The sequence below is a fragment of the Lynx canadensis genome, chromosome D1 (genome assembly GCF_007474595.2).
Source record: "Lynx canadensis isolate LIC74 chromosome D1, mLynCan4.pri.v2, whole genome shotgun sequence".
Lineage (NCBI taxonomy): Eukaryota > Metazoa > Chordata > Mammalia > Carnivora > Felidae > Lynx > Lynx canadensis.
In genome coordinates this window covers 1,143,611-1,157,247 of record NC_044312.2, presented here as the reverse complement: position 1 = coordinate 1,157,247, position 13,637 = coordinate 1,143,611, and the positions used below count along the sequence as shown (strand labels likewise).

General features: G+C 51.6%; 1 protein-coding gene across 1 annotated transcript in view; it reads left to right on the top strand.

Moving 5' to 3' along the window:
- Positions 1-260, top strand: part of MMP27 (matrix metallopeptidase 27) — a 39,595-nt gene extending 39,335 nt beyond the window's left edge. The window contains exon 11 of the transcript XR_003972223.1: positions 225-260. The gene's annotated coding sequence lies outside the window, so the exon portion shown is untranslated. The remainder of the gene's footprint in view (positions 1-224) is intronic.
- Positions 261-13,637: the final 13,377 nt, after the last annotated feature.

The following is a 13,637-nucleotide window of genomic DNA, read 5'->3' as shown; positions in this document are numbered from 1 at the left end:
TAAACTTCAATCAAATATTCTCTCGCCCTTCGTTTTGGCTGGCACGAACGTCCCGAGCACCAGGGACTGTAGGGACACCCGAGAGAAAAGAAAAAAGAAAAAGTGAGCCCGTATCCTCAAAGAGGATGCTTCTTAACTGTGCCGTGTGGGTGGGTGGAGGCAGGAGAGAGAAATTTAGAGTATGTTTGGGTTTTTTTTAATGTTTATCTTTATTTTTGAGACAGAGAGAGACAGAGCATGAGCGGGGGAGAGGCAGAGAGAGAGGGAGACACAGAGTCGGAAGCAGGCTCCAGGCTGTGAGCTGTCCGCAAGGAGGCTGACGCGGGGCTCGAACCCGTCAACTGAGAGATCATGACCGGAGCCGAAGCCGGACGCTCAACCGACCGAGCCACCCAGGTGCCCGAAATTTAGGGTATGTTTAAAAGACTGGGAAGAAAAAATGAAGGGGAAAAGAGCAGAAAAACAGGGAGTATTCTTGTAAGCACTCATTACGCCCTGCTCGCGTCCTTAGCGGTTCTGAGCATGTGTGAAGGACCCCAGTCAAAGGGGGTGAAATTGGAAGACTTGTGCAGATAAATTAGATCTTATGATTATAGTAATTAGCAGCTGTGATATTGAATTATAATTGTAACTTGTAGATGAACATAATGTGCAATGGTGCATGTCATATATAGTATATGTATCGCCGTGTAATGACAGCAAGCCCTACCCAGAGCTCTCTGCACACCATCTACACACCCCATCTCGTTCAGTTCGTACAACGTGGAGTGGGCTCCAATATCCTCAGTCCGTGGTGAAGAAAGTAACGCTCAGAAAGGCTAGCTTCCCCCAAACCAGACAGCTGTGGCACCTGCCTGTCTTGTGTGCATCCAAATAGCCGGAGAAATCAATACCTTCATTAACTGAAACGTGCCATCACTGTGACTAAACACACTTGCCCAAGAAGTAGGTGTTCTGGAAAGAGCTTGCGAGGACTACTGTTTTCTTACAAACACGTCGCCCGTGTCTCAGACCAACTAGTCCTTCTCAAAATGGAATGTTGCCCTCAGTTAGAACCTGGTTAATTGTAAGGGAATCAGAACTACTGAAGTGTGTCCTTTGAATTTGTCCCAGATTATTAGGGAAAGGGCTTATAAAACAAAATGAAGACTTCATGTAACCATTCTCTGGGTCTTGAGAAACCATTTACTGACAGAAGCACTTTGGGATTACCGAATGGAGAGAGTTAGGGATCTGTCCTCACAGAGAGCAAAATAAAATTATTTGAGAAGCTGGATGAACACAAAATACATTTGCAATTGCTGTGAACACCGCTCAGGAAAGTCTGAGGTCAGGAATCACTAAGATTACGCGGTTTAGGACAACGAGGCTTTATTTCCGTGCACCTCCTTTAAATCACCACCACCCACATTGTGCCTTCTTCACCATTTCCCTTCTTTAAAAATGCAAACCTTCACATTCAGCTACTTGACTCCTATCTCTGGAGATTTTTAAATGACTGCATTTGTAGAATTTCAATATCTGATCTTGTCTATTCTTTGGGCAGAAGCACTAAGCATCATAAAGGCCCCTGGGAGCAGGAAGGGTGGGAGTTGAGGTATTTGAAGTCATTATTAGCAGATTCGGTTCGCGCTGGGCCCACAGCGGGAGTTCCATGGCCTCTGGCCTCTGTCTGCATCCGACGACCCAGCTCTCCTTCCCCTCCCTGCATGGCTCACTCAGAGGAGGAATTTTCCACCTGGCCCACAGCTCCCAGCCCGGTGCCTTCGTAGCAGGAAGGGGGGCTCTGTTCTGGCTCCCACGCTGAGGTCAGTGGGGGGCTGGGTGTGTGCCCCTGGCTGGCGGGCCTCCTGCACACACTCCTGCTGCGTCCACGGGAGCCTGGGGGTCATGACCACCCCACTCGCACCCCATACACTTGGTACTCATGGGGTCCGGACCCCCCAGATTGCAGAACTCGTAGATGCAGCACCCACGGGGGCATCTGGATGTCCCTCTGGGGATGTACTGATGTCCCCAGCTGTCATGGGCCCTACAGCAGACGGCCCTCAACGTGGGCTCTGATAGGAAGAGCCGTCCCCTTCCAGCCACCCAAGACTGGCCCGTGGGGAGGGCAGATATCGAGGCTCAACGACCACACCCCAACGCGGGTCAGCCCAGAGCTGCCCCCCCCCCCCGGTGCCACCGTGGTGAGACTGCATCACCCCAGCCTCTCCCTCTGCCCAGTCCTGTTCCTTCCCTGCCCCACCCCAGGCGGTGGCCCCGCACGACCCCCGGTAACTTCTTGTCCCCTACTGCCCACCGTGGGGTCTACTCCCAGGGGAGCCTGCTCTGTGACAAGGGACAAATCACTCTGACGAGGGCACCACAAAAATCAAATACTTCGACTCAAACCGTATTATGTTTGAACACTGTCTCGAATCTCTAGAAACGACTATGCGATATTCTTCTTACAAACCAAGTCTTCCTGTTTCCCCTTGTCCCCAGTGATTCTGTTCATTCGTTCACCAAATGTGTTTTGTTAATTTATTAGACGTCTGGCCATCAACAAATGTATTTCTGGGTGTCAGCCTTCTAAGGAGCAGAGCAGGGTGGAGGGGGACAGCCACCGACCCAGCAGCGTGAGTACTGTTGCAGACACACAGACAGGGGGGCATCCCTGGGCCGCATTAGAGCCCGTGACACAATTCAGGGGCCACACGGGGTTCGTCACGGGTGCAGCAAAGGCCACAGGGAGAGAGAACGGAAAGGCGGCTGGTGAGGCCAGGCAGGGCAGGAACGTCCCACAAACCACGGTGGGTGTTTTCTGAAAGGTCAGTGGAGCCCTTGGAACCTTTACGTACAGGGTGATGTGATTCTACCTTATTTTTTAAATGTTACCTTGGTAACAGGACAGAGTTTGAGTCAGAAAGTTGCAAGACTAATAATGCAGGGGGACGGGTCAGGAGGGTGTGTTAGCGACCCGAGGGCAAAACAATGAGGCCGCTCAGACAGCCAGAGGCAGACCCCGGGAACATTGCAAACACTGGCTTCCAGGTTCTGGTACACCATTTAGAAGTGAGGTTTGGGGGTGCCCGGGGGGCTCAGTCGGTTCAGCATCCAACTTCGGCTCAGGTCATGATCTCACAGTTTCATGAGTTTGAGCCCGAATTTCCCTCTATCTCTCCCCCTGCTCTCTCTCTCTCTCTCTCTCTCTCATGCTGGCTTCTGCTTCATTCTCTCCTACAGCCCCCTGGCATTTCCACCCATGGGTGACATGGCCACCAGTGACCCCACAATCTCACATCTCCGTTCCCAGAAAGAGCTCAGTCTCTAATCCCAAATCTAGTCATCCTGGAAAACCAGCCTAATCCTGGGAAATGGGTCCCCGATGGCACATTCCTGGACCAATTCGAGGTAACCAGGAAAATGGGAGCCTGTCCTCAGCCCAGCACAGCTCTATGGCTCACGAGGTTTTGCCTAAAGACCATGCACAGATGAGAATACGTAGGAGTGAACACTCACACAAGATGATTAAAGATGAACCCTGGAGAAAACGAACCAGCATTTCAAGGCCTGAATACAGGAAGGGCGATAGATTAAGGAGACTAGGAAGCAGCCCAGGGACTGGGGTCCACATGTGCACACGGTTAATAGGTTGGGGGTGAGGCCTCAGTAAGCCACCTGGTAAAGGTTCATCTCTGTACAAATGTGCTCATAATTTCTTGTTTTCACTATGGAACTTGATACCATTTTTGAGATACTTAGAGATTCAGAAAATAAAGAAACCCGTTATTAATAGGATGACTTCTTCCATGTACATTTCTAACCGTTGTAATTTTTCCTGGGCATCTGCGAGATCGTATAAATCTCCTTCCCCAGTCAGGGCAAGACCAGGGCTATACTAATATTTATCCTGGAGACTTGAGATCCTTTCAAATCCATAATCGTTGAGTACTTCTCCAATACTTATTAAAAGGAGATCAGAAGAAATGTTTTCTATGAATAAAGATCATATCTTTCATGTATAAAATGAGATTTATCACAGCACTTAAGGAATCACAAAATTCTAACTTATTTGGACGTATTTGTAGGTTTTTCCCTTACATAATCAAGCTCAGCTGGAGTATGGTTTTACCGATTGTTTATCATTTTTAACAAGATTTTTTTGGCTCGAGGGTTGTCAAAGCAGCTCCCGCTTTCCTTCTCTTTGGTTGATACAACAGTTGAAATTTATAAATAACTTTCTGGCTGTCCAGTTAGCTCCTCAGAGCCGCCCTGTGAGGTATGCCCCGCTGTGTGCGTTCCGAGTTCTATTTTTCCAGCATAGGAAACTGAGTCTGAACTATTTAGATGACCGTTTTTTATGATTTTTGAAAAATATTTAATTTTCAAGCAGATTCAAACTTAGAGAGGCGGCACGAATAGTAGAAAGACACTCGCCCAAGACCTCATCCAAATTCTGTCACTTGTGCCTGTGACGTCCTTTCCAGCAAGGGATCCGTGTGGCACCAGGTTGTTCCATTCCCTCTGTTTTCTCCAACCTGGGACAGCGCTCGGTCTTTCCTTCACTTTCAGGACCTTGACCTTTTAGTTAAATTACAACAGTTATTTTACAGAAAGTCTCTCGGTTTGGGTTTGCCTGCTGTATTCTCATGAACAGGCTCAGGTTACGTATTTCTGGCCAGAGTGCTACAGAAACTCTGTTCTTTTCTTTGCAACCTATTGGGCGGCGCGTCACGTCCGTTTATGTCCTTATAGGTGACGGTAGCTTTTCCCCTTGGTAACTGACGCACGTTTTGTGGGACGACGCCTTGGAACTAGGTAAAAACCCCTTGCCTCACCCACTTTTACCCACTGCTCTTAGCCTCCCTTGCTGTTTCTGGCCTCGATCGATCATCACTAAGCTGGCTTCCAAATGATTATTTTTCTCAACCGTCATTCCCTTTGCATTTATTTATTAGTGGGCTTTCTACCAGAGGGAAGAGCTTTCTCTTCCCTCCACAGTTTGTTTGTGTGTTTGTATCGGTATCGATCATGGGTTCCGATTTCACCCAATGGGCTGCAACCCAGTACTATCATCATGTATTTTGGTGCTGAGTGTCCCAGATTCGGCCAGAGGAGGTTCAAGAAGCCGCCTTGGGTCCTTCTGACCCACCTCCACCACTGCCTGGGCACCTCCTTACTACCGGCACCACAACATGCTCCAGGCCCGTCTCTTCCTTTCCCTCCCTTCGCTCTAGACTCTTGCATTTCCCAGAAGCCCTGCTTCCTTTCTGTGGAGGTGGCTTTGGAAACAAAATCTGGGTGCAAGGTGTGCACGTCGTTACTGCTGTGTCCCTGCTCCCTTTCCGTGGACACTGATGGGAAATGTACACGGAGGGGAGGGGTGTGTGCACCTGCGCCCTTGCACACTCACCTCCACCTTCATTTCTATGTTGTCTGAGTTTACAAGAACACCCGCATTCCCACCCTCTCTGGCTTCATTGAAGCTTCCCTGCATATCTGCGCCTCTCTTTTCTGACAGTGAGAAACCTGCCTCCTATCATCTTCGTCCTCCCTATGAGGCCAGTCTTGACCCGGCCAGGCTGTGGCCTCTCACTGTCCCCCTTACGTGTGCCCTGACCCCTGCTCAGGCCTGTCTTTCCCAGCTTACCATCTCCATTTGGCCTTGCTTAATGGCTTTTGGGGAAGGAAGGAAGGAAGGAAGGAAGGAAGGAAGGAAGGAAGGAAGGGAGGAAGGAAGGAAGGAAGGAAAGGAGGGAGAGAGGAGGAAAGAAGAAGCCCAATAAATTATTTTTTTAAGGCAGGGCAAGGGAAGCTCAAGATCCTTCTAGAAAGAGGCAAGTGGATGTCTTGTTTAATGTCAGGGTCAAGGCTGCCTTCCCTCCCTTCTCTGCCTGCTCCCCCCACAAGTGAACTCATTGACGGTTGTGGCTCTGACATCACCTACACCTCATGCCTCCCACGTTCACGTCTCCAGCCTCGACCTCCCCAACTCTGGGTGTGCGTCCGGCTGTCCACCTGCACTTAGGCGGAGCCCCCAACACGGAGCCCCCCGCCCCCAGCTCCCAGCCTCACGCCGTCTGCGTCACAGCCACGGTCAGTGCCTCACTCGTCCCCCTCAGCCTGCGTCGGAGGCTGCCTGAACTGGAGGTGGCAGGCAGTCCCCATGTCTTCCTGAGGGCAGTGCACACCTGGCAGGTATGTGACACAGTCACGTGTGACACGGTCCGCATGCTCCGGAAGATGAATGTCTCAAGAGCAGCCTCGGGGGCCAATGGCTAAACGGCCCAGCTCGCTCGTCCTTCCGGGCACAGTTCTGAAGGACGCTGCATGCAGGGTCCCTGGGTCCTCGGTGGGGCTGAGTCCCAGATGCCCTCAGCGGTAACCTTGTCGTTCACGTACCCCTTTTCCCTGGGAAATGACACAGGAAGTCCCCCCCCCCATGCTTGCAGGGTCACTGCACCCAGATCGAGTTCTCGGGGACACTGGGCCCGGTTCTGGGTGATGGAGTTAGAGTCCGCACCCGGGCCCATGCCCCGAACGGATGCAAAATCGCCGTGATTTACTGCAATCCCTTCACCCCTTGCTGGGACAGACTAGGACTCACGCTCACTCCTCCACGGCTCGTGCCACGTTTTTGCCATCAGCACGGCCCATACGCTCTGTGTGTCCCAGATCGGACAATGGCGCCCGTCTTAGGCCAGTGGCCCTCATATTTAAGCGCGTGTCAGAATCTCCCGGGGTTGCTGGGCCCCGACCTCCAGGTTCCGATTCAGTAGGTCGTTGGGGGGGGACAGGAACTTACAAATTCCCAGGTGGTGCCGAGGCAGCTGGTCCAGGGGCCACCCGTCCACAACCACCGGTCTCACGACCACCGTCTCTGGCCTGGACACAGAGCAGCCCGCCTGGAGTCCCAGCTACCCCTTGAGGCATGTTAGGTCCTGACGCATCTGCTAGGAAGCCCTCCAGTGTCGCTGCCAGGCGGAGAGCCCGCTGCCGGGGTCCGGGGTTCGAGGCCGGCCCGGACTGATCCCGTCCCGTGATCCCTCACTCACTGTGCCCCAGCTTCTGCCCCACCCCTGGCTCCTCCCCACACACTCCAGGCCTTTGCAGCCACCCTTCCCTATGCCCGGAACGTCCTTCCCCCTAAATAGTCACGACCCTGGCCTTTTCGGCACCTTCAAGTGTCTGTTCCAATGCCCCCTTCGTGCTTCCTTGCCCCACGCCCAGCCGTGCCCGGCACACGCGAAGGACGCTCAACAGACATTCTGGGACGTGTGTGACAGGAAATCCAAGAGCGGGAAGCGGTGACGGGGTGGTAGTGCCATCAAAATGGCCACACGTTTACGTGTAGACGAAGGCAGAGCGGGAAAGGAGATGTTCAGAGGCACCGTGGGCAGAAACCGCTGACGCGGGCGCTGACGTGCGTCTCTGATTCAGCACGCTGGCTCGAGGGCCCCCGGCAGGTGGAGTGCGTTCTCATGGGGCTCCTGCCACCCCACCCTTCACACGGGCCATAAACACGGCTCCTTCTCAACCTCAAACGCTGGCCTTGGTGGCCTGGGATTGCACAAGAACACACAAAATGCCAACTCCACGGACACACGTGTCCTTCATGGTTCGTGATCTAAGACGTACATGATGTCAGCCCCCTTGGCCTGGACGTCCCACACCCTCCTCCTTGACCCCTCCCCCTCCATGCCCGCTCGCCTCCGATCTGGGCCGCACCTCCCCTCGGGACAGCCTTTCACTAAATGCAAACCCAGTCCCGTGTTCCCGGACGGGAAGCCCTCCAGGGTTGCCCGTCACACACCCTTATGCGTGGGTGCCTCAGCCCAGCCACAGTGACCTGCCTGGCGCACCTTTCTCCAGGCCCTTCCAATGAACTCGGCGAGCCCTCAAAGCCTCGGTGGCCCCTGCTCCAGACTTGCTGTGTGACACTCTCCTCACACCTGCCAACCACGTTCCGCCTCTGAGTCCTGGAGCCTCGCTTCGGCCCTGCGCCTCGGACCTTCAGCATGGGTTGGACCCTGGCCTCTGCCTTCTGGCTTCATCGTCGGAACTGTGGGTGTGAGGTGTCCTCCAACAGATGGGTCTCTGCCCACCTTTCCTGCCCCATCTCCCCCCAGTCACCTTGTGCGTAAAAACACCTTCAGCGTCCTAGACTAGGTGCTCCTAGACGTCTCCGCCTCCCATCATCCCTCCCCGTTGGCCTCCACCACCCCTCCCTGTCCCCCGACCCTCTCCTTTGCCAGTCAGCACTTAACCCCACTCCGTGGACGGCCCACCCTGACCCCTCCCCGCACCCTCTCCTACTCTCAACAGCCCGGACGCAAACAGGTCCTCCCGTCTTCTGCTCTCATTGGACCATCACGTACCCCTCCTATCCCCCTAATTACACGGTAGCATATTTTGAGCTTACACCCAAGTCTTTCTCTGGAGACTCTGAGACCCTGGCAGGCAAGAACAGGTTTCTGTTTACCTCTGTGCCCCCAGCACGAAGCCTGGTCTGGGCATCGGATGGAACGTGCCCATGCCGGACGGGCAAACACATGCGTCCGTGAAACACCCAGTTCACCGCAGGTCTTCTCTTTCCGCAAATGCACACTAGAACGTACATTGATACAGTCATTCAAAATTCCACTGACTGTCTTCAAAAATGCGTGATGGCTTTAAAAGAAAACGTACGAGAATGGTTACATGGAAGGTCTTAAGACCCTGACGCTCGGATTTCGGTACCGTCGGCTCCCTTCCCGCTGTTGGTCTACAACCACATACTTTTCTTTAGCAAACTAGCCCCAAATTTGCCCAATTTTGTAGTTTGCTTTTTTGGTTAAAATTATTCTTTTAATGTTTTACGCACTGCTATTTTATTTCTAATGACTAAATTATATAATATTGAGTTGCCATAACTTCTGTAACCACTTCTGTATTTTTAGACACTGAGGCGGTTTCCAAGTTTTTGCTCTATAACTGGGCATAAAATAAACATTTTTGTCTCTATTCTTGTAAATGGCTTTCTCAGTGGAAATTCTTACAGATGGAATGCGGCCCAAACAGCATAGCCCCCTTTATGGCTCCTAGTATATATACGGCATGGCTGCTTTCCGGAAGGATTCTGCCCACTGCAGTGTGAAGGCACGTGTTTCTCTCACAAGGTCTGTCCATGTTTACCTGGGGTTTGCTCCAAGGTCACCGTCCTACTACAGCAGCCGATCTGGGCTCCTGCCGCATACGAACGGTGCCTCACATCCTTGTATTTCCAGTGCCTAAAAAAGAGACTGATGGTCATGAATTGGGTATGAATTAAATGAAATAAATGGATGTGATTGAAAGAAATTGATGACGAATTTATTGAAAAACTTTATAGAATACATATATTGAACATAGTGAATTGACCTCTATTTTAAATATACTTTCTGTTTACGTATATATATTTATAATTGTGTATGTAAATACATACACACAAATTGAAAACATCATCTAATCTAACTTCTCCACATACTCCCAAGCGACAGGCAGAACGCCACGTTAACTCAACCCATTGCTGTCCTCAAAGCCTCTCTGTCCTGTACTCCAAGACTCCTGGGGGCAAGTTCACAAACGTCTTCAATAGCTCCTTTGAATGCTAACAATTCCTAGACGTTTCCTTCTCTCCAACCAAACTCCTGTGCAGTTCTCGACCTCTCCTCCCCTCGCTACCCTCTCCCCTCTCTTCCCTGCCTTTCTTCTCCTGTTCTTGGTGACCCCTCCTCCCTCCCCTCCCTTCCCCTCCCTTCCTCTGTCCTCCCCTCCTCTTCCTTCCCCTCCCCTCTCTCCCCTTCTTCTCTTCTTCTTGGTGAACCACCCCCCTCCCCTCCCCTCCCTTCTCTCCTCCCCCTCTCTCTGTTCTCCAGCTCCCCAGGCCCTCTCTGAGATGTTCATTCTCACAAGTGATGTCAGATCATTTCCCTAATTTTCTGTATGGGATTCTGAGGGTAGTCTGATTTCAAATACAGTTTCCTAAACACTAAATTTTGTTTTTTATTTTTATTTTTTGATTTTTATTTATTTTTGAGAGACCGAGCATGAGTTGGGGAGGGGCAGAGACAGGGAGGGAGACACAGCACCCAATACAGGCTCCAGGCTCTGAGCTGTCAGCAAAGAGCCCGATATGAGGCTTGAACTCACAAACCATGAGATCATGACCTGAGCCGAAGTCGGTGGCTCAACCGACTGAGCCACCCAGGCGCCCCTTCATTCCTTTTTACTGTGTATTCATTTTTGAGAGACAGAGACAGAGACAGAGCGTGAGTGGGGGAGGGGCAATGGGAGAGAGAGACCCAGAATCCGAAGCAGGCTCCAGGCTCTGAGCTGTCAGCACAGAGCCCAACGTGGGGCTCGACCTCAGGAACGGTGAGATCATGACCTGAGCCGAAGTTGGAGGCTCAACCGACTGAGCCACCCAGCACCCCTCAAATACACTTTTCTTTCTTCTATTTTTATTCCATCTGATTCTAGAGTATTTGCTTACTTAGAAATTCATAATAGCGGTTGTTTTTCTCCATTCTTTTTAAAAAAATTTTTTTTAACGTTTATTTTTGAGACAGAGAGACAGAGCATGAACAGGGGAGGGGCAGAGAGAGAGGGAGACACAGAATCTGAAACAGGCTCCAGGCTCTGAGCTGTCAGCCCAGAGCCCGACGCGGGGCTCAAACTCACGGACTGTGAGATCGTGACCTGAGCCGAAGTCGGACGCTTAACCGACCAAGCCACCCAGGCGCCCCTGGTTTTCTCCATTCTTAATAAAAACTTCTAAACTTCCAAAAGGCAAAATACAACTACAAAATAGAGTATTGCGTGACTTACAAGTTAAATAAGTGAATATCTTGTATAAGTCGGCGTTCAAAGTGCCGTATATTTACTGGAGAGGTCTGGAAGGAAGACCGTGTTGAGCTGGGTGTGGGCTGAGGGGAGGTGGAAGCCGGCCCCACTGGGGGGCATTCTTCCCAGTTGGGACTGAACTCCTTGGACATCCAGAAATTTAATCCAGTAAGCTACGTTACTAGAGATGGAAATACAGAAAGGAGGGTAACGGTGGATCGGTTGCAGGGACGAAGGCTATCGGCGGTCAGGGGGCTGGGCAGTCGGGCCGGCCGTGTTCTGTGAGGCCAGACCCAGGAGCGCCCGGGAGCCACGCGGCCTGCCTGCCAGCCCGAGTCCCATGTGCGCCCGGACGCTGCAGGGCCCAGGCACCAGGGCACGGACGCTCCTGTGACTATCAGGGGCACGGGCTCTGAGCTCGAGCAGGTCTCGGTTAAAATCTTGGAGACCACACTTCACTTGAAAAATGAGATGTCTTGGGCCTGGGGGGCTCAGCTGGGTAAGCGACCGACTCTTGATTTCTGCTCAGGTCATGATCTCAGTTCATGAGCTTCAGCCCTGCGTTGGGCTCCGTGCTGACAGCGCTGAGCCTGGGATTCTAAACTAACAAACAAACACACAAACATAAAAAAGGAAACTGAGATGTCTTGAAGTTGTGTGGAAAACGTACGTCGGGCATGATACGGGTTTAGGAACAGTTCTGACACCCTGGGGAAATGCTACACGCCTGTGTTTGATTTGAAAGTTACCCCTCCGAGGACCATCTTGATTTTCTTACTGGCTTTAGTCAGTCCCTCATCCACGAGTTCGTACGTGCAGCAACTATTCATGGCACCACTATTTTGTGCCAGACCCTGTTCTGGGTACCGGGGACACCGCTGTGGACAGAATGACATCACGCTTTATTTGTTCGCACAACTGGTGTTTTAATCAATGCTCCATCCAGTGAACAATGGTTGCTTCCAACTAAGAAAAAATCTCACGTTCATTTTTTTTATTAACCCATCACAATACTTGCGGGAAATAGCTGTGATTCGTACCAAAAAGTAGTTCTGGGGTCTCCCGTTTGTGACCCGGCCTGCGCACTAAGCGTCCGTTAGCCGTTTGAATCTTCTCCTCGTCCTGTGAGACGCGCCCATGTCACAAGGCGGGAGGCGGTGCCGACAGCCCCCTGGACCGCGGTGGGCATTTTCCGGGTTTGGTTCTGGTTTGTTCTTTGGCCGCCCGGCACGAACTTCCTCTCTGGGAGGCGTTGCCCTGCACGTATGGCCGGTGGTCTCTCTGGAGCGCGTCCTGCAGCCCGGCCGGACGCCAAGCTGTGGGGCCCTCCTGCTTCTTGAGTCCGCACGTGAGGGTGAGGGCATGTGACCCGGGCCCAACCTACTCACCCAACACTGGAAGACTGGGCGCTGAGGGAAAGAGACCGAGGCCATGAGAACCAGGAGCCCGGCAGCGGCCGCCTCCCTGCTCAGCTGACATATCGTCTGGTGACAGGAGCCACGGGCCCCTCTTTGGCTTTGGTTTCTACGGCCCTTTGTCCTGCTGGTTCTTGTGGCCTGGGGCCCCAGCCTTCCTGGAAATTCTGAGATACCAGCTATTTATTTCCTAGAGAAAAAAAATTTCTCTTAAATTAGCCAGAACTGGATTTCACAGCTCAAGACACTGACGACTAACACACCTAGAAGGTGGGGAGTCGATGTTTGATTCGAGGTCTGTCTGATACCAAGTCTGTGCCTCTCAACAAGGCGGTCAGCTGTCTGGTCAACAATTATTCACCAACCCATCCCATCACACGCAGGGCAGACACTATCTCACTCAGGATGGTGGATTTGTAAACGTCCAGGATTTGCTAAAACTCCCGTGGAACTGAATTCAGCCGGGATCGGGCAAGAAGCATTCTCTGTAGTGAACGTGATTCCGTGATTTAAACCCGTCTCCCTTTGCATTATTGGCACACAGAAACTCCCGTTTAAAGTGCCTGGGAAGTCCGCAGGATCCCCAAGACACGACCCCTGCTCGAAGGCTACCGACCTCCTGTTTCACGTGTATCTTTTTTCCACAGATACTGTGCTCTCCGTGGCTCTCTACGATATCGCCTCTCATTTCATGTCCTTTTACTTGTTGTTTGGCTTCAATATGATGTCTTTAGGTTGGAACAGCTTGGATTTAAATCGAGACTTAACACGAGAATGATAGAAGGGAAGCCGACTTTGTTCCCCTGTAATGAGGAGGAAAATCGGGAAAAGGACACACCTAGTGAGAAATTACCAGTCTGTTTGTCATGGTTTTTTGAAAGGTCAAGGATGTTGCCTCGCCCTGGCCTTGCGGTGAAACTTATTCACACTAATGTGTAAATGACTTATAAGAACATAAATTGCGAATCCTCTGCGGTGTTTGCACATTACAACTGAAGACTCCCAGTGGGAACGCAGGGATTGATCGCATTCCTGCATTAGAAGAGAGGATGCTGGAACCTTCTAGAAATAAGTAGGTCACCCCCTCTTCTTGATCTCAGTCTGCTTCCAAAAATGGAGTTGAGCAACTCTCTGAGTTCTGTAGGTGAGAATAGCCTCTGTTGACACATGTTTCTTTACTGTCTTCTGCTCCCTGGCTGCCTTTGCCTCAAGACCATCAGAAGGACTCAAGCAGTGACCTGGGGAGAACGCAAGCCAAGTGGAAAAGAGTTTCCTCTCTAATGTGGGCAGCTGCATGAAGATGTGGGAGAACAGGAAACCGCAAATGCAAGTTTTGACCTCTCTTCCTCTCCTCAGACCAAAAGCGACCAGGAG